This window comes from Galleria mellonella, unplaced genomic scaffold (genome assembly GCF_026898425.1).
Source record: "Galleria mellonella isolate WM207_F2 unplaced genomic scaffold, CSIRO_AGI_GalMel_v1 utg80, whole genome shotgun sequence".
NCBI classification, from domain to species: Eukaryota; Metazoa; Arthropoda; class Insecta; order Lepidoptera; family Pyralidae; genus Galleria; species Galleria mellonella.
In genome coordinates, this window is record NW_026442157.1 from 1,494,598 (window position 1) to 1,517,515 (window position 22,918).

Here is a 22,918-nt window from a genome sequence, read left to right on the forward strand (position 1 = left end):
AATATAACTGCAAAATGATTAATTTGTAAATATTTTTTTTTTATAACATAGAGGATAAAGGAGCTTGTGGCTTACTTAATGATAAGTGACTACTAACAGCGTATTTATAATAATATACTTTAAAATTTCTGTATGCATATTTTGATATAAATAAAAAAGTAGTGGATTTAAAAGTAGTAATTAAGAATTCTAAAAGTAAACATCAAATTGTCCGTTAACATTTCAATGCAAAAATAATATTGGAACGAAGTTTATTGCTTGATACAAAAAACGAATACTAATTTGATTACACGTAAGTAAATTAATTGAATAGCAATGAAACGGCAGACAGTAATTAAGCAGCAGACAATGGTAGTCTAGGGATTGGGGATAATGATTGCAAATTTAGTGCAGACATGGCGAGAGACAAAATGCGAAGAGTTTCATGTTTAATGCACTCATGTCTAGACACGAGTGCACTAGTTGTAGAAAGTATGAGCGTTTATTGATGTGTATTTGTTTATAATAAAATTGCTTTGCAGAACTACAGAGTAGACATAGGCACTTTGTAACAGAACTATATTGTAACTGTTTCGATGTATTTTGGCACTATAAAAGACTGAGAAATTGGGAAAGAGTTCAACTTTCATGTAAATCTTTATTTCGATACGTTATATGAAGAAACAATGTTATAATATATACTACAAATATGAAAATGCAAAAGAAAATGAAACTTTGTCCAAAAATCTATAGATATTTCTAAAAGGAAGCACAATAATAATAATCGGCCACACTGTCAATAGCAGCCTGATTTGATTGTCGTATCTATTATTAAAATTAATCCGTACAAAACAGGGAACTGATAGGTATATCTCATAATGAAATAGGTATTAATGATTACAGACTTCGACTACTTGTATTGTTTTACAAGTAGAGGACATTGAATGTTATATCTGCAACATGCTATTCTCTAGTTCTGCGACGCAAAATATTAGAAAGCACGTAGGTTGAGGCCTGACAAAGGGTTTTGAAACGTCGCAAATAAGTTCCTTTAACTCATTGGAACTCGGCCAATATATCTGAGACAATTCCTTCAAATTACCTCTTGAGACGTCGAATTAGAGTTTGGATATGACTATAGCGGGAGATCCAAGTTCATGTGAAACCGTTATATTAATAAAACAGCTGTTATTCTTAAAAACGAAATGGGTACGTGAGTAGATTTCTCGCTGATGACAAAAACAAACTATAATTTGTGTAACGCAATAGTGTCAAACAAATAACAGTATAATAACTTTCTTTGTTTTTATGAACACGTATTAAGCAAAGTACTGTTATGAACATAGCGAGGTTATGATTTTATCTAACAAATATTTTGGTGTTCCGTTTTTCTCGAAAGACTACAATGACATTTCGTTAATGTCAAACAAAGATTTTGTGATTCATCAACACAAATAGTTACTGTCATCAACCCATTGCAAAAAATCTGAGAATAATATTAAGGCGTATTGTGAAAGCTGTAATGAATATTAATAAGGTCTGAGGTGATAAGGACAGAGAATGTTACTGAGTGAGATCACGTCCTCACATCTCAAAAAGTACACGGTGTAAATATGTAAATAAATAACTGTATTTCCCGGATTAGGATAAAAAGAATAGTAATCTAATTTGTGGATTGTCTATGTATCGAATTTTATCCAGAACTATTCATGATGACTTGATTAAAATACATACGTTTTTACAGACTTTCACATCATAATATTCTTAGGATTTTCGTTTTTATTTATATTACGAAGTTAGCACACAACTACGTCAAATAAAGTGATCTAGATTTTGTTTTAAAAATCAGTAATCTCGATTTTTCTGTGATACTCTATAGAATTTTTTGCAGAAAAATAAAATTTCAAAATATCCTATATAAAACACAAAGGTCTTTAATGTAATTCTGACGAAGTCTAGTACCTACTTGATTAATTTAATAAAATATGTATTTATTCTTCTAACGCTTTATTATTAAACACTGATGTTGATACACCATGCTAGTTGCAAGAGCTGAGTTGGATAATAATTATATACATTCAAAGGTCGTAAGTAATATCTCAAATGTGTAGGTATTTAATTAAACAGTTGAGTAACTTCCTTGTTATTGCTACTCAATAATCGTTCATTAACACAATAGAACAGCTGTTAATGCGTAATATTCAGTTTATGGCCAGCATAAAACCGTTGGTGCTATTTAACACTTTATCAGCTTACAGTGTAGAGCACAGAACACAATATTGGATAGTTCATAACCATGTTAAAACCAATGTGGTTGGGTACATTATGCTTGAAGTTATAGACGTATTTACCTGAGACTCCAGATCACCAATTTCGTTCTATTTTAATTGGCGAATTAAATTAGCTGCGGCGGTTTAGCAAATTATATTAATAATTTATAGACTATAATGTCTACCTTGTATGCATATATGTGGACTAATCCTTCTGACTAGATAAAGTTGTTCTCGGTTAAAAACAGCAATACAAGTGTAACCCATGTAACCAGACACTTATAATTTGAAGGAGTCGATTCGCTACATTGTTCGACTATATTTGTTGTTGGCGATCGACAAAGCCCCTGGGTGCATGTAGAAAAGTTTTTTATGACCCAAGTTCATGCCAAGAGTTTGAAGGTATCCCCAGACTTTTGCGTGGGACTATGTGGGATATTTTTCATTATACATTTTTTATTATTCTTTTGTTCTCTTTTCCATGCCATCTTATTTCTGCACTCATCCATCTTATCCTTTTCTATTGCAGTTAGGATATAGAGAAAATAGAACCATTCATGTACAATCTATGAGAGATCCTGAGTTTGATATTTATTTTATAGTACATACTCCGAATATAGATCAAGTTGACTTCCTCATTTGGTGTACAATAATAATAGCATTTATAATCATATCAAGAATGTTTCCTAATATTCGGTACTTCGATAAAATTACACACATCACGAATGGCTTATTGTGACAAATCTGTAAGCACACATTGGTCAGTCTGCGCATTTTACGTCGTCCTTTGAATGTATTTTAATTTATCTTTAATACAAAGTTCAAAAAATATTTGTTGTTGTTAGTAGATCTTTTTTAATTGATATAGAAGTGGGGGTTATGAACTTTATGCTCATATGTGAGCAACAACGGGCAAAGGAGTCGCAATTTTAAGATTACACGTGCGTGTTGGATTACAGCCAAACGGGACTTTCACTGCTTTATAATATTCCTTGACCTCTCCGACAGAGACGAAATATTGACGATTTCACGAAATCGAGCGCTGATTATTCGATAGAACTCTCACAAACCGGTTTCTTTGCAGCTTTGATTTGTCCTTACGTGTTTGTCAATACTGCGTTTTAAAATTTCGCTCATGTGTCCCAATTGACTGTGGTTTCAATACCGTAAAGTGCCAGGCAATCATACAAATTGTCTGGTCTTCAATTTATAAAGCTTTGCAAGTACCTAATATGAAGTTTATAGCCTATGTCTTCCTAACATATAACAGCAAATAGGTTAAGAACAACTACTTATATCTGTAAATGGCTCTAATAATATGATACACACGATTTTCAAAGTAGCAGATTCTCAATTCTACGTGTTTTTTTTTATATTACGTTACACGATATCTTTACTAAGTGTGAACAAATTTTGTTAATTATTTTTCAATCGAAGTTTACCCTATTGTTGGTTTCGTATTTTTGTTACGATTTAAGTCGCAAATTTTTCATGAAATTAAATTATTATGTTCACTTTTGTGATGGTTCAGACTCGATTCCAGTGATGTTTATTCCACAATCACAACAAAGAAAGCTGTGAACGTAGGAGGTCAAGATTCGAGGGCACGATAAAATTACTTTTACTGTAGGTATGGACATAAGATAGGTAGGCGTTCTTGTACTACAAAAGACCAAATACATTTCTGTAGATACGTATATAACAAAAAACTAAAGTTGCAAAATTTTGAATTAAATTTAATATAACCAGTTAGGTTTCTATCTATCTGAAGGAAGCCGTATTATTATTTCAACAAAGGAACAAAGAAAGATGTAATACAGCAAACCTTGGTTTCACAAAGTAAATAAGGTAAATACTAAGGTAATTGTCTGTATATTTCAAAAAGATCATTTGTCTCCCAGGTAGCTAGCTGGTAGTAGTTAAAATATACCCTTCGCAGGTAAAATTTTGTTCTATTTAAAAAGAACGCAACTGTTCATGTTCCACGAATGACAGGTACCTTAAAATTTTGGCTGCAGCTATTATTATTCTAATTGCTTTCATTTATCAAGTAGGTGGAGTACATTTTGATTTACGTATCAGACAATATTTATAGATTATCGTGATACACATGCATATAATTTTATCGGTACTTCTGTCAATTTAAATGTAAGTTTTTTTATTTTTATTATGAGGTAGTTAGATATCTATATGACGACAGAAAATTTATTTTACATTAATCGCAATATTTTTGTCTAGTTTGTTGACATAACTGTTTATGACCAGTTCAATTGAGGTGACTGCAAAAAGTCGAAATCATGAATCCCATATGGGTAGAATAAAATCAATGAAGAACAGCGTGGTCGTGCGATATTGTGGATACCGCCAGATCCCGTTACCTGGCTGAGACAAGTTGCCAAGCCACCACGACCATAAGAGGTACCGCTATGCGCCTTCTACAGCGAACAGTCAAATTATAACTGTAACTATTTGCAACAAGGCTCTAAATGGGAATAAGTAAATGTTTGCCTTTGACTAATGCAGCGAGCATCTCATTAGTGGTGAAATCTCATGACACCAAGTAACGACCACGCATTCTGTCCTGAACTTTCCACTGTTCCTCTTTTCTTTTTCATTGAGAATGCGTCCATTATATTTTTTATTTACCAAAAGTAAACCATGCCTTGTTATTAATATACGATTCCATTGTTACATTACGCCCGCGTATCCAATCCACTACAGTACAAAGAGCTGGCGATGTCGTCCAATATCTCGATTGCCCGATTGATCGAAGAGAGAACAGGGATAAATGCATTGTTTGCCCCGTCAATTTATCGATAAGGCAATTACTTTATCCCGGTATATTAAAAAAAAAGCAGGTAGTTTTGTGTAAAGTTTAAGCGGTAGACGATATTGACCAACACAAGATTCGAATAGTCGAATATATACATATATCATGGAGTTATATTCGATATAACCGATAAATATGTGAAACAACAAAAACATACCTTCTGGCACAGCAGTGAATAAGTAATTTTAGACGTAGAAAAAACTTCGTACAATGAACGCTGACGGGGCAGAGCTCGCCACAAAACAACACTGAACACCAAAATATTGCGCAGAAGAGGAAAAATTCTTCAAAATAAATCCACTAAATATAGCCAACGAAAGCGATAACGTAATAGTGTATCGGAGTCAAGACGCGACGCACGTCCGTCGCGCACGACATCCACACGCGAACAGCGGTTTGCTTGCCTTGCCGTCGAGTGCTGAGTTCGCTTGTCAACAAACAAAGAGGGCTCGGTCGCGAGCCGTTTGCGCAGGCGCAACGACGCCACACTCACACAACACGACGCGTGTGAATGAACACGTAAACATTGAGTATATTAGTAGATTTCGCTATGAGCGGTTCAGTTTCGCTGCAAAATAATAACCGTCACCTATTACGCAGCAACTAGGTACAAAGACATCGCGAATTTGTTGACATGCCGAAAAAACGGGACCGCTGCCGTGGTATTATGTTAAATTGCCGTCTCTTGGTAGCATTACTATTCCGTTATGTTACCTAGATTGTAAACATGCGAAAAGTGTAAGGAAAGACCTAGATTTCCATTGTGACAACATTGCGTGGCTACACTCGAACACGCTGGTTCAAAACAATAATAACGTTATCAGGCATGGCTGTTATCGTTTCGTCTGCTACAAGTACAAACCCACGATTCTAAATTGACTGATGACTGATAAAGTTCAGTAATTTTCGTGTAACTCTAATAAAGTTGGAATCGTGAAAGGGCACGATATTGCCAGCATGTTAATAAATTATACTGGGTGCGTTAACGGCCCAGTGATTTGAACAGTTCGAAATTTAGGATTCGAACCTCTAAATTCAATTGGAATTGTCATTAATCCCATTTGGCAAGCGCGGTGATCATACCAGACAAGAGTATTATTGTGGCAATGACTCAATTATAAGGTCTTTGCCCAGCGGTGGGTAATTAAATGGCAGTTAATTTCGGATTCCATCAACTGAAGTATAGTTAAAGAGATATTTTTAAATACAAGGATAAATCTTTTTTTCTTTATTCGAGATATCTTACTTGTTTTTAATAATTCATATAAGTATAATACACTAGATCATTTTATATCAAAAAAAAAAAATTAAGAGACCTTCAGAGAATGAAAAAACTAAGTTAAAACTCTAAAACGACATACCACTAAAACATGTGTTATAAGATTTAGTTTTTTTTTATATTTTTATTTCATATCTCTGATAATAAATGCATACAGAAAAAAATCTTTATGAAATCAAGACACTCGTATGTAGGCGTGTAGGCACAATGTTCAAACTACATTCAACCTGTACGTGTCAATGATCTTAATTTCATTTTATTTAACTAAAACTTTATCTATAATATATGAACAAATATTACAGATAAAGTTTTAGGGAGACTTTATACAAAAGTCGATTGGTTGGGTACCTTTGTCCCATTCGTGTTTCAACCGTGAAGCAGTTGTGTTTGCATGGCTGTGTTTCGGTTTGAAGGGTGGGATATGGCGTGAATTTTCAGGGTACAGAGGACTAACACCTGAGTCCTCAGGAATGGCAACGCATGGGAGGTATCATGGGCGAAACAGTACACTCTGTTATGTCCATGGTATTGCTCATGTCTATGGGCGACTGTTGCCACTTTTCATCAGGTGTGCCGTCAGCTTGTTTGCTATTGTAAGTTGTATAAAAAAAATCTTTAATATTTGAACAAATAAAACTTGTTTTTTATTAATGAAAATAGATGTTCTAAAAATTCATTGTTTATTAATGCATTATGAGGTTGTTTAATACATTAATTGTTCTCTATATGAATCCTATTTGTGTGTGTGTGCGTGTGTGCGTGCGTGCGTGCGGGCGTGCATGCGTGCGTGTGTGCGAGCGTGTGTGTGTGTGTGTGAGTGATGCAAAATTTTATTATTAATTGTTAATAATTGTTATTCATAAAGAACGAAAAACAAAAACAGAAATAGAGAGATATTTTTTTAAAAAGATGTAATGCGGAAAAAGGTTTCTCTAATATCTAGAAAAGTAATGACACATTTTGAGTTCATATAACTGAGGTATTTGCGGTATTTATCAGTCGCTGATATTGATAGTAGCTATTTAAAAAAAATATTTAACTTCTATTTGCTAAGGTACATTTTTCCTTCTCATCTGTTTCCTATTATCGAAGAGGTTCTTTGGGATTTCGTATGAATAGTATCACCTTAGACGACCTTTTTCGAACGATGACAAACGTGTCTGAGAATAAATATCGTGCTGAAAGAAAACTTGTAAATTATTAGTACGAATAAATACAACCACTGAAATCATATCCGCTAAAACGTGTACAAACAGTTTCTAGAATGTATTTTAGAATACATAAACAAATGCTTACAGACTTACTATAGATAATACGTATACTGAATGTGAAATACCAGTTTAGAAAATGGTAAGTTGAACATGGAAATTAGCTGTTTTCTGTGGCTTCGCCCAAGCGGAATCCATTATCTGGCTCCTTTGGGAATTGCAAAAAAGTCCTTTTGAAATGTAATCCAAATCTGAATTTGAAAATTTATAAGATTGATTTAAGCTGAGATTCAATTATAGATATCAAGATGCGATTTAAAATCTTCGAAGCATAGTCGAGCGTTGTCCAATTGAACTATCATCACCCATCATAGTGCTCAGTTACGTTATATATTATATAATTAGGTGTATTGAAGTCATTACCTGCTTTTTTTATATACTATGTATTTATCTTTCTAAATCCTCATAGTGCTCTATATATAGTGGCGGTAAGTAAAGTCAATTTCTCCTTTTTATATACAGGTTTAAATTAACATTTGAAATTGATGAATAACTATAAATGTCTTTTTCTTAACACCTATCTTAAAGGAGTCAACTTAGTTTTCGTTCTTTTTCGATTTATGTTTCGTATTATTTTTGATTCATATGTTCAGCTTCTCTGATAGAATATTATCTTAGAAGGATTCTATTGATATCAATTTTATCTAATACAAAAGAAATGGAAAACTATTAAATCTAAATATAAATTTTGTTACTTGCAGAGATGGAACATTACAGACCGACATTAACGTAGGGTACTTTTTATCCCATCTGACATGAGTAAAGCTTTATAGTAGTATGTAGCTTACAGCCCCATACCCTTACAAAACCATTTTTACATAAAATGTTATATATTTCGTGTATAATATACGGAAGTTTTATAAAGAAACAAATCCTTTTATAGTTCTCAAAAATTGAATTTGGCTAATGTGAAAATATACTTTCCATCAAGTGGGCAGTCAGTTTATTTGTAGTTTAAAGAGTGGGATATGGCAGTGAATTTACAGGGCACAGAGGCATACATCTCACTCCTCAGGAATGGCATTGCATGGAGGGTATCATGGGCTAAACAGTATACTCTATTATGTCTATTTATTTTTATGTCTATAGGCGACGATTACCGCTTTCCATCAGGTGGGCCGTCAGCTTCTTTGCCGTTTTAAGTTGCATAAAAAGAAATTCTATGTTGCAATTAAATTGTGGCTATTTCAGACTTCCAGTGTATAATAACATTGCACTAGTATAGTAAAAAAATAATACGGCACTGTATGACATTTTATATTTCACGTTTTATGTAGGGAAAATCACGAAACATTGATCGGAGGCAATCGCTTCTGAACAGGATATACGATGTCCAAATGGATGTCATTTCCATTTCATGTCAGTAATCGAGCCAGCACACAGCATGTCGTGCAGTATAGGTACAAAGGCCTGCTAAAGTCACGCTCCATATACTATAGGAGTATACGACCTTATCGACGGACATCGGCCCACGTTCGACGAGTAATCGATTTCATTAGCAGTTGGAAAATTATACGTGTATACTTAGTCTGTACGAATATGTACCTACAGTCAGGTGTAGTAACCATATCTAAACATTTTAGTACTTTTTTAACAAAGGAAAATCTTTAATCTGCTTGTTTAAGAAGAACGAGAAGGTGTGTGGGATTCATCCACAGATATATTGCTATAATATTAGCTGTGTAGGTCCTGACATAGAATAGGCCACCCCTTCCTTTTCCGTAGTTGTCGTAAGAGGCGACTAAGGGAGCTTATGCTGGAGGGATGTGCAGTCTCTCTTAAAATATCACCAAACGCCAAACTGTAGTTGTCAACCCGCCTGCCAAGCGTGGCAACTCATAGCGAAACCTCCCTTATGGGGAGGCTATGTTTAGCAGTGGACAGTTAACGGTTGATACAACATATCACTATATCCCCATAGTGTCAGAGCCACAGTAGGACTAGGTTCGAGTTTGGATTCTACAATAGTACGCATAAACGTTTATATATTGAGGTTACTTTCAAGTTTGTGTGTGTAACAATATTTAGATAAAGTGCTTACAATTACAAATGCTTTGCCAAAAAATCAAACTTTTTTATTTCATGTGTTAGTGAATTTGTATCACAGATCACATGTAGACTTACAATATTTGTTAATATGTATTTGAATAGATATACCAAAATATTATAATTATTACTTGCAACTTGTGCATTTTTTTTAGTATAAAAAAAAATACGCGTCAATTAAAAGTTAGTTGGCCAAGTTTTCAGACATTTTTACACTCGACGCTGCAGTTAGAAGTACCAGTATGTTAATTGTTGAGACCTAAGTAAGCTTAAAATACTTAAAATAGTTGAGTATCTAATAACAATATTTTATTTGATACTATTTTTTCTTTATTATTAATTTAATGTTACTACAATAAAATTCTTTTGTCAAACCGTTTTGCAATTTGTTTGTTGCTGATTTTGCTTGTGGGAAAAGGTTCATGGTCGACATAAGCCGCTCACCTCAGACAGGTCTTACGTTTATTTGCCACCGGATTTCTAATAAAATATAATAAGGTTCGGTGGATACAAGAAAGAAAAAGATTGGAAAAATTGAATACTAAAACTGATTGTATACTTTAATAAATATAATGTATCTAGTTATTATATTTTAACAATCTTAATAAAGTAAGGAGAAATCAAGATCATTGGCAAATTTTTAAGGGAAAATGTATCGATAAATAACAAACATATATACATACACACAAATATATCTGTTACGCTTGTTTTTCATTATAATAAGCAGAAACATTGAAATGCCAAATGCTTCGATTCAAACAAACTTCATTCGTTCCTCCACATTCATCAATCTTTTCATACATGCTCGCCTAAACATATGTGAGTCGAAATACGACAAAATAATATTCTCTCATACTTAAAGTTTAGACAGTTCCAAATTTTTGTTTATTTTCGACACATATTTCTATGGAAAATAATGTTCACTTCTAAGTAGAACACACTCTAAAGAACCTAATGATTCACTTTATATAATTCACTTCTCGAATAATGGCATCACTCGCAGCCTTGCCGGCGTGATTCAACTGTTTCCAGTAATCCATGGTATTTCCAAAAACAATTTTAATGGTCATTTGCTTTAGGAACCTCTTTGTTTTTATTCAGTTCTAGGCCCAGACAAACAGATTGTTAGAAAATAGATAAGAGGGAACGCGGTAATTGGAACTTTTAAAGAATAGGTAAATGCAAATTTATCATTGGCGCGCTGCGCTCGCCTCTGGAAGAAAGAGACAACTACAGCTCAATTTTCTAATACGAGTACGTATGAAAAATAGAGAATAGAGGGATGGGCAGCGGCGTCTCTCTTAAGACTTTTAACAAAGAGTTTTGTCAACAGTTGCCACGCTTGACTGGCGGATTGGCAACCGCAGTTAAGCTTTAGAGATGTTTTAAAGTTTTGTTGATGTTTTTAAAGGGACGCTGCTGCCCGCCCCTCATCCTCCCTCAGTCACCTTTTACGACACCCACGGGAAAGGAAGAGGTGGCGTATTTTATTCCGGGATCACAAGGTCAATTATGTAAGTACTTCCATAAAATTGTTTTGATGATAGACTACCTACGTAGCTAAGCTAAAACAACTTGGCGATACAAGCGAACCACAAAAATGTAATTTGACATCAAATTAACTTATTCTAGGAAAACGCTACGAATCCGTACAAGAGGAATTGTTTCTGAGAAGGGGGTGCGACGCGAGCCTTCTGGAAAATTTACGTTGAACAAATTTAACTGACGATGATGGAATGAATAACGACTTTCACTTAACGCGTTATAAAATGTTTGGATACATTTTCCAAAACAAATACACAAAATATTGTAAACAAAATAAAAAAAAAAAAATAGCAATCACGTTCATTTTTGAGCGACCGTATTCGCCTGTATTTTCTCATTAGGTATATATTTGACGACGCTGTGGTTAATTTTGAACCTGTTATTTTTTACACAATACTAAGGCCAGTTAAATTATCGTGAGGGGGAAAGGGGTTGTTAGTGACGGGATCTAACAACCTCATTGCTAGCAGTATACCCTTTATCAGGTCGACCTCCATGCGGTTCCCCTGGAAACCACTGTGGTTAATTATTGTTAAATTCATCACGAGGGGTCAACGGACCTGCTTTCATGTTCACCCCGATGTCTCGCCAACGTGTACCGATAGCGAAGGCAGGGTTACGATTCCATTCGTCCCCATTAATATTTTTTTTATTTATTTATTCATTAGTACAAATATGTGTACATGGCGGACTTAATGCTAAAAGCATTCTCTCCCAGTCAACCATAGGGAAGTGTCAGAACACTCGAATGCGGTATTAGTAATTATTGATATAGATATACTCGTATATATAAAATTACATATACGAGTATAAACGAATAAATATAAATAAATAACAAATATACTTACACTTACATGACATCTCTTATATTATACACGAAATTGAGAATAATATAAAGTGCTTACTGTTGATACCGGATAATGTAAAAAAGTGAGTGTAAAATATTCTCCAAGAATTAACCAAGATGGTTTCTAAGGGGAACCGTGTGTAGATCGACCTGATATATTGCTAGTAATGGATGTTTCCATGACTATCAATTCCTCCCCCCTCCCTCCCCAATACGGATATTAACTGATAAGTAAGGTATATTCTAATTACCTTCATAACAAGCGTAAATAAAACAGATAGGTACCTCTGTATAAAAACCAATGCCTGGTTTATGTTCAGAAAACTATAATTAGATATAGCGGAAGTTCCAAACAACCTTGGTTCTTAAGGTTTAATTAAGGTGTTATCAGAGAGGTAAAGAAAGAGGTGACGTAAAGAGAAAGACATAATTTTTTTTATGCAACTTAGAATGGCAAACAAGCTGACGGTCCACCTGATGGAAAGTGGTAACCGTCGCCTATAGACATGAGCAGTACCATGGACATAACAGAGTATACTGTTTCGCCCATGATACCCCACATACGTTGCCTCCTTTTCCTACGATTCCTGAGAAGTCAGGTGTTAATCCTCTGTACTTTGTACAAGTAAATTTTAAGAAGGCATGTGTACCTCTTCCCCGCCGTGTTTCTATTGTAAAGCTGTGTTTGTATGACTGTGTTTCTGTTTGAAGGGCATTGAAAACACATTACAGAAGCATAACATCATAGTTATCAAATATGGCAACACATGAGAGATACTATGAGAGCCACGATACTGTTCATATTTACAGGTGAAGGTTACCATTTTCCATCTGGTGGGCCGTTAGCATGTTCACTATTTCAAAGTGTAGAGTAAAATGACAAGTGCAACTCATACGAAGCGTCCACTTTGAGCCGTAAGAAGTATATCGGAAGGCAGCAATCTGTTAATCTGAGTACCTTGACCCGCGGCGGTACGGTCGGTTGATATCAACCGGTCGAATCGGGTCCTTGGCACGCGACGGCGTACAAGCGGTACCTACCTAATGATTGTTAACCAGATTTAGTTGGATATGACCTTAGAACGTTTAGAATAAGGTTTAAAATATAGAAGTGCCAAGAATAGATGTTCCCACGTTTGTTGGAATACCAAGACTTTAATTTTGGCAGATTTATTCAGAAACGAACACCGGAGTAAACATTCTATGTATTAAAATTAAAGATTGTGAAAAAAAAACCGATTTCAATTGTGACAAAACCAGTTATTTTAATTTAAAAAATACTGAACTGATTTTGATAAAATTTCTATGATACCAAGTATATGTCTTCAAATAAAAAAAGAACTTTCCGAATCGGTTTCGAACTGACGAAGTTATGAGGTAACAAACATAAACTAAAGTAACACCGAATTAAGAAACCCTTTTTTTGAAAGTCGGTTGAAAAGAAGAATCATTAGAATCGGCTTTGAATGAGCGAAGAAATATAGTTAACCAACCGTTTGAATTTGACATTCTGTTGAGCCAGTAAAAGTTTTCTGGCTGCTCTTACTAACTTGATAATATTAAAGAGGATGTTTGTTACTAAATCTCACATAAACGACCGGAAGGAATTGTTTGAAATTTCGTTCAGAAGTAGAGCACCAGTTACACTAAAATGTATTATACTTATAGTATTACTTTTAAAGACGCGAGATTAATCTACTAAGGATAATGAGTGTCGAATCCAAATAATACCGCAATGGCAACTGCAACCGCTCAAAAAAAAAGGTTTTTAAGTATTCCAATTTTAAATTGGTAATTTTCAGTCAGGGTTTAAGTGTTTTTTTTTCTTTATACAACTTAGAATGGCAAACAAGCTGACGGCCCACCTAATGGAAAGTGGTAACCGTCGCCTATAGACATGAACAGTAGCATGGACATAACAGAGTATACTGTTTCGCCCATGATACCCCCCATGCGTTGCTACATAATTCTGGGGTGGGCACAATTCACCTGATCCCTCCATATATAAGCCTACAATTTTCAAACAGACATTGTACATTGTACTATCTTTGTATAAAAGTCGATTGCTTGGGTACCTCTGTCCCATTCGTGTTTCAACCGTGAAGCAGTTGTGTTTGCATGGCTGTGTTTCGGTTTGAAGGGTGCGATATGGCAGTGAATTTACAGGGTACAGAGGAATAACACCTGAGTCCTCAGAAATGACAATGCATGTGGGGTATCATGGGCGAAACAGTATACTCTGTTGTTCATGGTACTGCTCATGTCTATAGGCGACGGTTACCACTTTCCATCAGGTGGGCCGTCAGCTTGTTTGCCATTCTAAGTTGTATAAAAAAAAAGACATTTGCGTCGTCTATCCATTTATATCTTTGGTAGAAGCACTAGCAATGATACTCTGATAAGGACCTACACAGTTGTTATGAAGGTCTTTAACAGAGCCCATTTCTACTGGAGATTGGGGCATATCGGCCGACCGTGTTTATAAGATGAAGTTATTACGGATACTTGACCCGATTCCGTGTCGGATTTGTATACACAGTTCTGTTTTTACTGCGATGACCCTATCCCTCTAAATGAGATTTTAAAATGGAATTTTGACAGCACACATAAGAACTTCAATATAGTTCATAAGTATGGAAAATCGACCAGTTTGTTACTTCCGCAAAACAAGTGATTATATTTATAGCGCAATAGGTTTTTTGTATTTTTTTTTAATGTTTTTATAATAGACTCAAGGCTACATCCATACATCTTTAACCCTTCTAATATTGTAAATGTACTCGTTAACGTTTGTATATAGATGTTTTGTAATCACCAACTCAAACAGTCGTCATAATATATATATATATATATATATATATATATATATATATATAATGTATTATGTTTTAAACGTTTTGCTTTGATTGATGCTAGTATTTCCCTCTAAGTGGTTTTTGAATATTATTTATTATTATAAATGCGTATGTATGTAAGGCTGAACACGCGACGGAAGCTTAAAAATGGAGTAACTTCTCCCGTTTTCCCAACATTTCCCTTCACTGCTCTGTTCCTATTGATCGTAGCGTGATGAAAAGTATACTAACTATAACCTGCCCAGGAGTATGAAGAGTAATTGCACCAAGTTTCGTCAAAATCCGTTGAGTAGTTTTTGTTTCTATAACGAACATACAAAAATTTTACTGTTTGCATTTTTGGCATCAGTATCGATCACTAATCACCCGCTGATAGTTATTTTAGAAATATATTTCATGTACAGAATTGACCTCTCTACAGATTTATTATAAGTATAGAAGATAGATTATCACTATCTGCGGTCTACTGGTAGATACGCTACCTAGGTGTATTCAAGTTTAATAAATAAAAATACTTCATTATTTTGATATAGATTAATCAAAGTATTTTAACAAACGATGATCAACTCTGAGGTAGCATTTCTCTAAATTAATCTCTTAAACTTATTTTAAATTGATAATTTTGCAAAATAACTTTTTTATGGCTCATCATAAACTAAAATTTTAATAAATTTTATTTAAATCTATTAGAAAATTAGTTGATATTGGTCGTTACAATAAACATTTCGCTGTGTTTTTAAATTTACAAATAAGTTTAGAGAAATGGTCCCTTAGAATCGATCCCATCAGGGTCGGCAACGCACGCATAATACCTCTGGTATTGCAGGTGTTCATAGGCTACGGTAACCACTTACCATCAGGTGGGCCGTATGCTTTTTTGCCACCTCAGTGGTATAAAAAAAAATTCTAAATTCTTATTGTTAAAAACATAAATATGTAAATCTCCTCCACCACGTAATTTCAAAATTAGGAAAGCCTCGAGCCTTTCAAATACTACAAAGCCCTCTAGGTTAGCCTGAACTGATTGAGATAAGGAAATGTCACTGAAAAGTTACATACAAGTAGAAATATCAAACTGACAGAATACATGACATTTATGAAAAATAAACGGCAATACTACGAGTAAATACAATAAAAACATGTAAAGACACGCTTCCATGGTAAATATGGTGACGACACAACAGACAATCGATGGACGTTTATGTATTTGTATTTATTGTAGCACGACAGGGCACGATTTTATTGTGACGGTGCGTAATAGGAGAATAATATAATAATAATACATGTAATAACTTAGTGGAAACATCCACGATTTTCTAAATATTTAATTATACACTTGTCAATTTACTACTTGTAAATTGAAATAGCAATTGTATATTACTAACATTAAAATTGTAACTTAACGACGTTTATACATGAAAGATTTTTTTTATTGTTAGGGAGGCAAACGAGCAGATGGTCCACCTGATAGATAGCGGCTACTCTCGTAAACGCCTGTAATACTAGTGGCTTGTGCATTGCCGGCAAAAAAAATATATTTAAGAAAAAATAATATAAGGGGTCTTAATGAATAAATTGAAACCAATAAATGCCAAAATTTTTAAATTTTATCCCTCTGTCTGTATGTTTGTTTCGGCATCACGCAATAGTTACACGAAAATTGTGTGCAGTTCTCACAGTTGAGCTCCTGAAGATGTAACTGCAAATCTGATGGGTTTATCTTGATAAAGTATCTACAACTGATGTATTACATTGGTTTTCCTGCTTTAGAAAATAAAGCGTATGAAGTAACAAACAAAAAGCTAGTTAAAATATATAAATGAAAACTTCTCAATTAATTAAAAAAATATATTTTCATATTTTAATAACATTTGTGAACAATTTTCGTCGACGAATTTAAATAAAAAGTATTTCTGAATAGATAAGATATCCAAAAAAATCACATTTATATTCACATCCTTTTTAAATGGTGGGCAGCACATCTGCAATTCATTCGGTATTGCAGCTTCTCATAGTAGGTGGTAATCACTTATTATCAGGCGAGCCGCATGCTCGTTAGTTCCCAGTGTTATAAAAAAATAAAAGTATTTTTATATGTACAATTACATATGGTTTGCTATCTGTGATGATAAAATCGCACTATACTTATATGTATGAATGCAAACAACTACAATAAATTGTATTAAAGTAAAATAATACATATGGAAATAAAAAAATCGTTAAAATAACTAATTTAATTTGGATTTTAATTAGAATTTAATTAAATTGATGAAATTAAAATATTTAATTACTGAAATCATTATGAAAAATTTAAAAAAGGACGCCATCTTCGCTTTTAATTACTGTGCCCGACAGGGTTTACAATATACTTTATTAATTATTAACATCTTTCATAATAATATTGTAGAATGCAATAAATAAATTGAATTAAAAATTTATATTTCTTTTATTCCTCGAATATATTTTTTAACTCATACTAATTTTATGTTCACTAACCAGTCTTATATGCTTCCAAAGAAAAAAAATCTACGAAATAATTATAAGACACTACCGCACACCCAATACATCTGTTTGCGTGATGGAAGTCAAAATTACGATTCTGACATCCGTCATTACTTAATAGCTTGATAATATAGCTAAAAGTTTTATAGTTCGAGTTACGTATTATATGTACAATTTTATAAAAGGTCAAATGTATAGAAACATATTATAACACGCAATTGATTATATTTTTGCTGCCAGTTACTGAATTATTTATTTATTTATTTCATCAACTGAACGATTTCCTGGATGAGCGTTTTGAAAGATTACAGTCTCCCAAGACTCTCATCCAGGACAGTATCAGTACAATAACACATATAATAAGGAATAATATTTATAATTAATAAATTATAAATTTTTTGCTTACATGTAATTATTTATGTACGTATGTAGTCACTGAGCGCCTACGATATATAGGAAATATTTTTTTTTTGATGTGAAAATGGTATGGTAACCCCGCCTGCGCTAACGGGATACGTCGGCGGAGCACCAGTGAAGGGTGATAGATGAGAATGAAAACAGGCCAGTTAATCTATCATGATTAATTCATCAGGAATTAACCATGATAGTTTCCACGGAGAACCACGAGGAGGTCGACCTGGTTGGGTATATTGCTAGCAATGGGATTCTTAGTCTCCATTACTAACAATCCCTTTCCTCCCTATGGCCTATGTTTAGCAGTGGGCAGTAACAGCTAAGATCATCATCAAATCAGCATTAAAAATCATGGATATCAATATATTTCCAAGACTAATAAATAACGTTGCGTACATAAGTAGATCAACAAGGCTAGCGCCAGAATTGGATAATTTATTGTATAAGGTCACATTTAATTCATATATACTCGCACAATAGCATATACAGAATGAAATCATTCTTATCAACCGACTTTAAAAAAGGAGGTTCTCAATTCGGTTTACATTTTTATCTTTGTTACCTAATAACTCCGTAAGTTGTAAACAGATTTGGAAAATTCTTTTTTTATCTGAAAGGGTATACTTACATATTAGTCCTATAGAAATTTTATTAAAATCGGTCTAGTAGTTTAGTTTTTAAACTAAACCGCTTGAACTCTCACCACCTTATGAATTCTAACATCGCGCTTATTAATTTTTCATCTTCACTTGTCACTGTATTATTTTTCTTTCACTCCTTTCTGTTGTGTTGTTGACTATATTGCGTGTATACTCGTATCTCCCTGTGTATTAAACCACTGTGCTAAATACTTAGACTGCTTATTTTCACCGTTTGTTCATATCCTCAATACGCGGCTTATCAACGTAGCCATACCATCAACAGGCACCTCACATCAATATCCATCCAACATCCATACATTACCAGAGGGAGACTTTGTACAAAAATGGTTTGCTTGGGTACCTCTGCCCCATTCGTGTTTCAACCATGAAGCAGTTGTGTTTGCATGGCTGTGTTTCGGTTTGAAGGGTGGGATATGGCGTGAATTTACAGGGTACAGAGGACTAACACCTGAGTCCTCAGGAATGGCAACGCATGGGGGGGTATCATGGGCGAAACAGTATACTCTGTTATGTCCACGGTACTGCTCATGTCTATAGGCGACGGTTACCACTTTCCATCAGGTGGGCCGACAGCTTGTTTGCCATTCTAAGTCGTATAAAAAAAAATACTGATTTATATTTAGTTTGGTTTTGCCACATTTAAAGTAGATTTTTCGTAGAAAACATTTTTTTAATAATTTTCGTAATAACGTCATTATAATAATGCCTTAATATTTCAATCCAATATTTTTTCTACATTATTTTTAAAGCTAAACAATTTTTGTATTTATCTAGCGTTTTATTAAAACAATTGGTAAATACTTGCTTACTTATTCAGATAATATGTATGGCATATTGACTACATAATAACATTACATTAGTACATAAATACCTACAAGTTTTCCTGTTTGTTTTACCTTCTAAAGATAACTAAAAAATGCTGCAATACACATTGCATTTGTGGGTACGTTTGAAGCTGTACAAAGTTTTATGTTATGTAAAGGTCGTTTAAAGGCCGGCAACACACCTGCAATGCTTTTGGTGTTGCGGGTAATCATGGGCGGCGGTAGTCACTTACTATCATACTATTTACTGGGTACAGAGGAATAACACCTGAGTCCTCAGGAATGGCAACGCATGGGGGGTATCATGGGCGAAACAGTATATTCTGTTACGTCCATGGTACTGCTCACGTCTATAGGCGACGGTTACCACTTTCCATCAGGTGGGCCGTTTCCATCAGCTTGTTTGCCATTCTAAGCTGTATAAAAAAAAAATCAGATATGAGATGAGATGCTCGTTTGCGTTATAAAAAGAAAAGACGTATGGAGGTAGACAGGTAAAAACATAAATGTATTGTTTCCCTATTAAGCCGATTTTAAAAAACTTACCCTTATCATTGTGTTAACTGTTTATTAATAATAAAGGGATTGTTTGTAAAAGCTTCATTGCTATACATCCTATTTTGTTAATGGATGATAATGGAATGTTAACCGTGCCTATGCTATCGGTATACACTGGCAGGTTACTAGTACGGGGTGATAGATGATGGTGAAGCAGGTTAGTTGACCCATAGTGACGAATTTAACGATAAATTAGTCACGAAAGTTTCCAGGGGGAACCGCGTGGAGGTCGGCCTAATAGAGTATATTGCTAGTAAGGAATAGAATTAATAACCTCCATTACTAAAAAGTCTTCTTTCCCTATATACCCTATTAATTCGACCTTCACGTAGTCCCTAGTGGAACCGTCGTAGTTAATTCGTGCTGCGCTTCATTCGTGCATTAGTGCTCCGCCAGCGTATACAGATAGCGTAGACGAGGTTAACATTCCGTTATCATCCATAAAAAAAAAAAACAATATCAAGCTAGAGTCGCAGAAGCTAGTCTATGAATAAATGAATGAATGATATTTTTATTGTGCGTATTTTGGTATTGGATTGTTAGTAATGCAGTCTAACTGACCCATTGCTAGCAATACATCCTATCAGGTCGACCTTCACGCGGTTCCCCCTGGAAACCATCCTGGGTAATTCTAGTGGAATTCGTCATGATGGGCTAACTGACCTGCTTCATCGTCACCTATCATCTTTCACCGGTATACCGATAGTGCAGGCGGGGCTACCATTCCATTATCACCCATTAAAAAAAACAGTCTACTCGTTACGGGCGTTCAATATTAATATTATTAAGAAAAAATATATATATAAAAAAAAACTTAATTACTTAATTAACTTATTAAAAAAAAAATTAAAATTGCTAAAACGAACTTCAGAATAATCGTCTGTAAATTTAGCTCTAATCTAATTTATGAAGAGACGAGTACTTATTTATTAGGTATTCTATGACAGAGGATTATAAACAATTAACGCGCGATGAGATTCGAAAAGGACGGTGACCTTTAAATATTATAGCCCTTTAATTATATTGAGATGTTTGTAAAATTTGTGTCTAGACTCTAGATTCAATTCTCAGTCTAGACTGAGGTTTGGTTTAAAATACAGTCAATGAAGGTCAGTCTGTTAATGGAATAATGTAGATATTTATAATAATTGGTTAATTAAACTAAATTAATTAGATCAGATGCATCTAATACGAAATTAGACCTCTCCTCTGGAGGTCTAATTTCGTAACATCTCGTGCACTGTAACTACTTAATGATGTTTTAATCCAGTATCCACAATTAGACGTATTTGCCTCCAATTTGTCGGAGTTTCGTTGAATGACCATAGAGTGTTTATGTTCAGATATTTAAGATATAAATGTTATTTCTATTGTTGTGTGGTTGTATGGTTTATTAAATTTATTAATATTATTGCTTTTAATAATAATTGCAAAGTATGAATGAATGAATGAGTATACTTTATTTGCATTATACAATATACGGGACAAGCAAAACAATAAATGTAACGATACAGTTGTATAAATACAGTAAGGCGATCTTATTGCTAAAAGCAATCTTTTTAAGACAACCTTAGTGTAATGGACTAATTGTTGTACAAGTAGGTATGATAATATTGCATATATTAAGAAAGTAAAACATCAAGGAAAATAATTACAAGTAACTATTATCAAATTAAAAAATATTAACTATATACAGTATCTAAGTCTATACATATATGTTAAATATATGCCTAATACTAGAACATATATATATATATATATATGGCTTGTTATTTTTCGACATTTTCAACAATCATTGTCAAATTTCATCCAATTTATTCAAAACCTTAACGAATTATACATCCATACATACATAGTTTTATCAACAGTTAGTCTGTTGTTCCTGAGGAATTAAATTACTCTGTTGATAAAAGAAAAGTGCATGACAACCTATTTAATATATTTTGAGAATATCGCAAACAACCGGACAGATACGGAGGACAACTTTGTTTATAATATGTAGTGATTTGACTACGTTGTGTCATGATACAGCTTTGATATGGAATATTATAGAGACGTCATAAGAGAACAATTTAAAGTTTCTTCGTTAATTAACAGTTACCTAGCGAATCGATAGAATCAGAGCGTTGACTTGACGTAGGTACGTACATAGGTGTTTGGTTTGATAGGTAAATCAATATGGAATCTACCGTCACGCTATTACAATGTACATAGGTAAGTAAATAGGCATACGTGATCGAAATATAGACAAAATAACCATTTTGATGTTTGTAAATTTATACTTCGTACGTTTGTGTCGTAGGAAAAGGAGAATAATAGAGATTTCGGTAAAATATCTAGGAGAACCACCAAATCAAATAGAAATCTATTGATGTGACAAAATGAAGAAATATCACTACATTTGTTTATTGTGAATTTTTAAGAATCGAATATCCAATTAAAACCTCTTTTGTATAAGAGTTCTCGGCAGGAAGACGAAATAAATGAGGTTATCCGATATTTTCCGTTATTTCGTAACATTACTAGGTGTTTCATGAAATCCTTAATATTCTTATTTTGCTACGACATACACACATAAATATAGTCACCTGATATATGTGGGCGTATGTATTTATTTTATTATCGAAGTACAAACTAGCTGAGAATTGAATTAGGTATTTGTATGAAAGGTGATATTGTACAGTTGATGTCGACGATCCTATAATTTATCGTAACACGACACGATATTGTGTGATTTTACCATCAAGATATAATAAGAGAACAAAATCTAGTTGTGTATATTGGATAAAAATAGAGTGGTAACCCCGTCTGCGCTAATGGGATACGCTGGCGGGGCACCAGTGAAGGGTGATCGATGAGGATGAAAACAGGCCAGTTAGCCCATCATGATGAATTCATCAGGAATTAATCATGTAGTTTCCAGGGGGAACCGCGAGGAGGTCGACCTGGTTGGATATATTGCTAGCAATGGGATTCTTAGTCTCCATTACTAACAATCCCTTTCCCCCCCCTCTAGTTGTGTATATATGTATATAGAAG

The 22,918-nt window shown here is 34.0% G+C and overlaps 1 protein-coding gene across 4 annotated transcripts in view; it reads right to left on the bottom strand.

The window, feature by feature from the left end:
• The window catches only part of LOC113520694 (protein yippee-like), a 151,357-nt gene that overhangs the window by 69,519 nt on the left and 58,920 nt on the right, over positions 1 to 22,918 (bottom strand). For 2 of the 4 annotated variants that reach the window (XM_031910133.2, XM_052901769.1), the window contains exon 1: positions 5,237 to 5,553. The exons of 1 other annotated variant lie outside the window; for it this stretch is intronic. The gene's annotated coding sequence lies outside the window, so the exon portion shown is untranslated. Of the gene's footprint in view, positions 1 to 5,236; positions 5,561 to 22,918 lie in introns of those variants that run through there. One more of the 4 variants, XM_031910132.2, reaches the window with a different exon arrangement.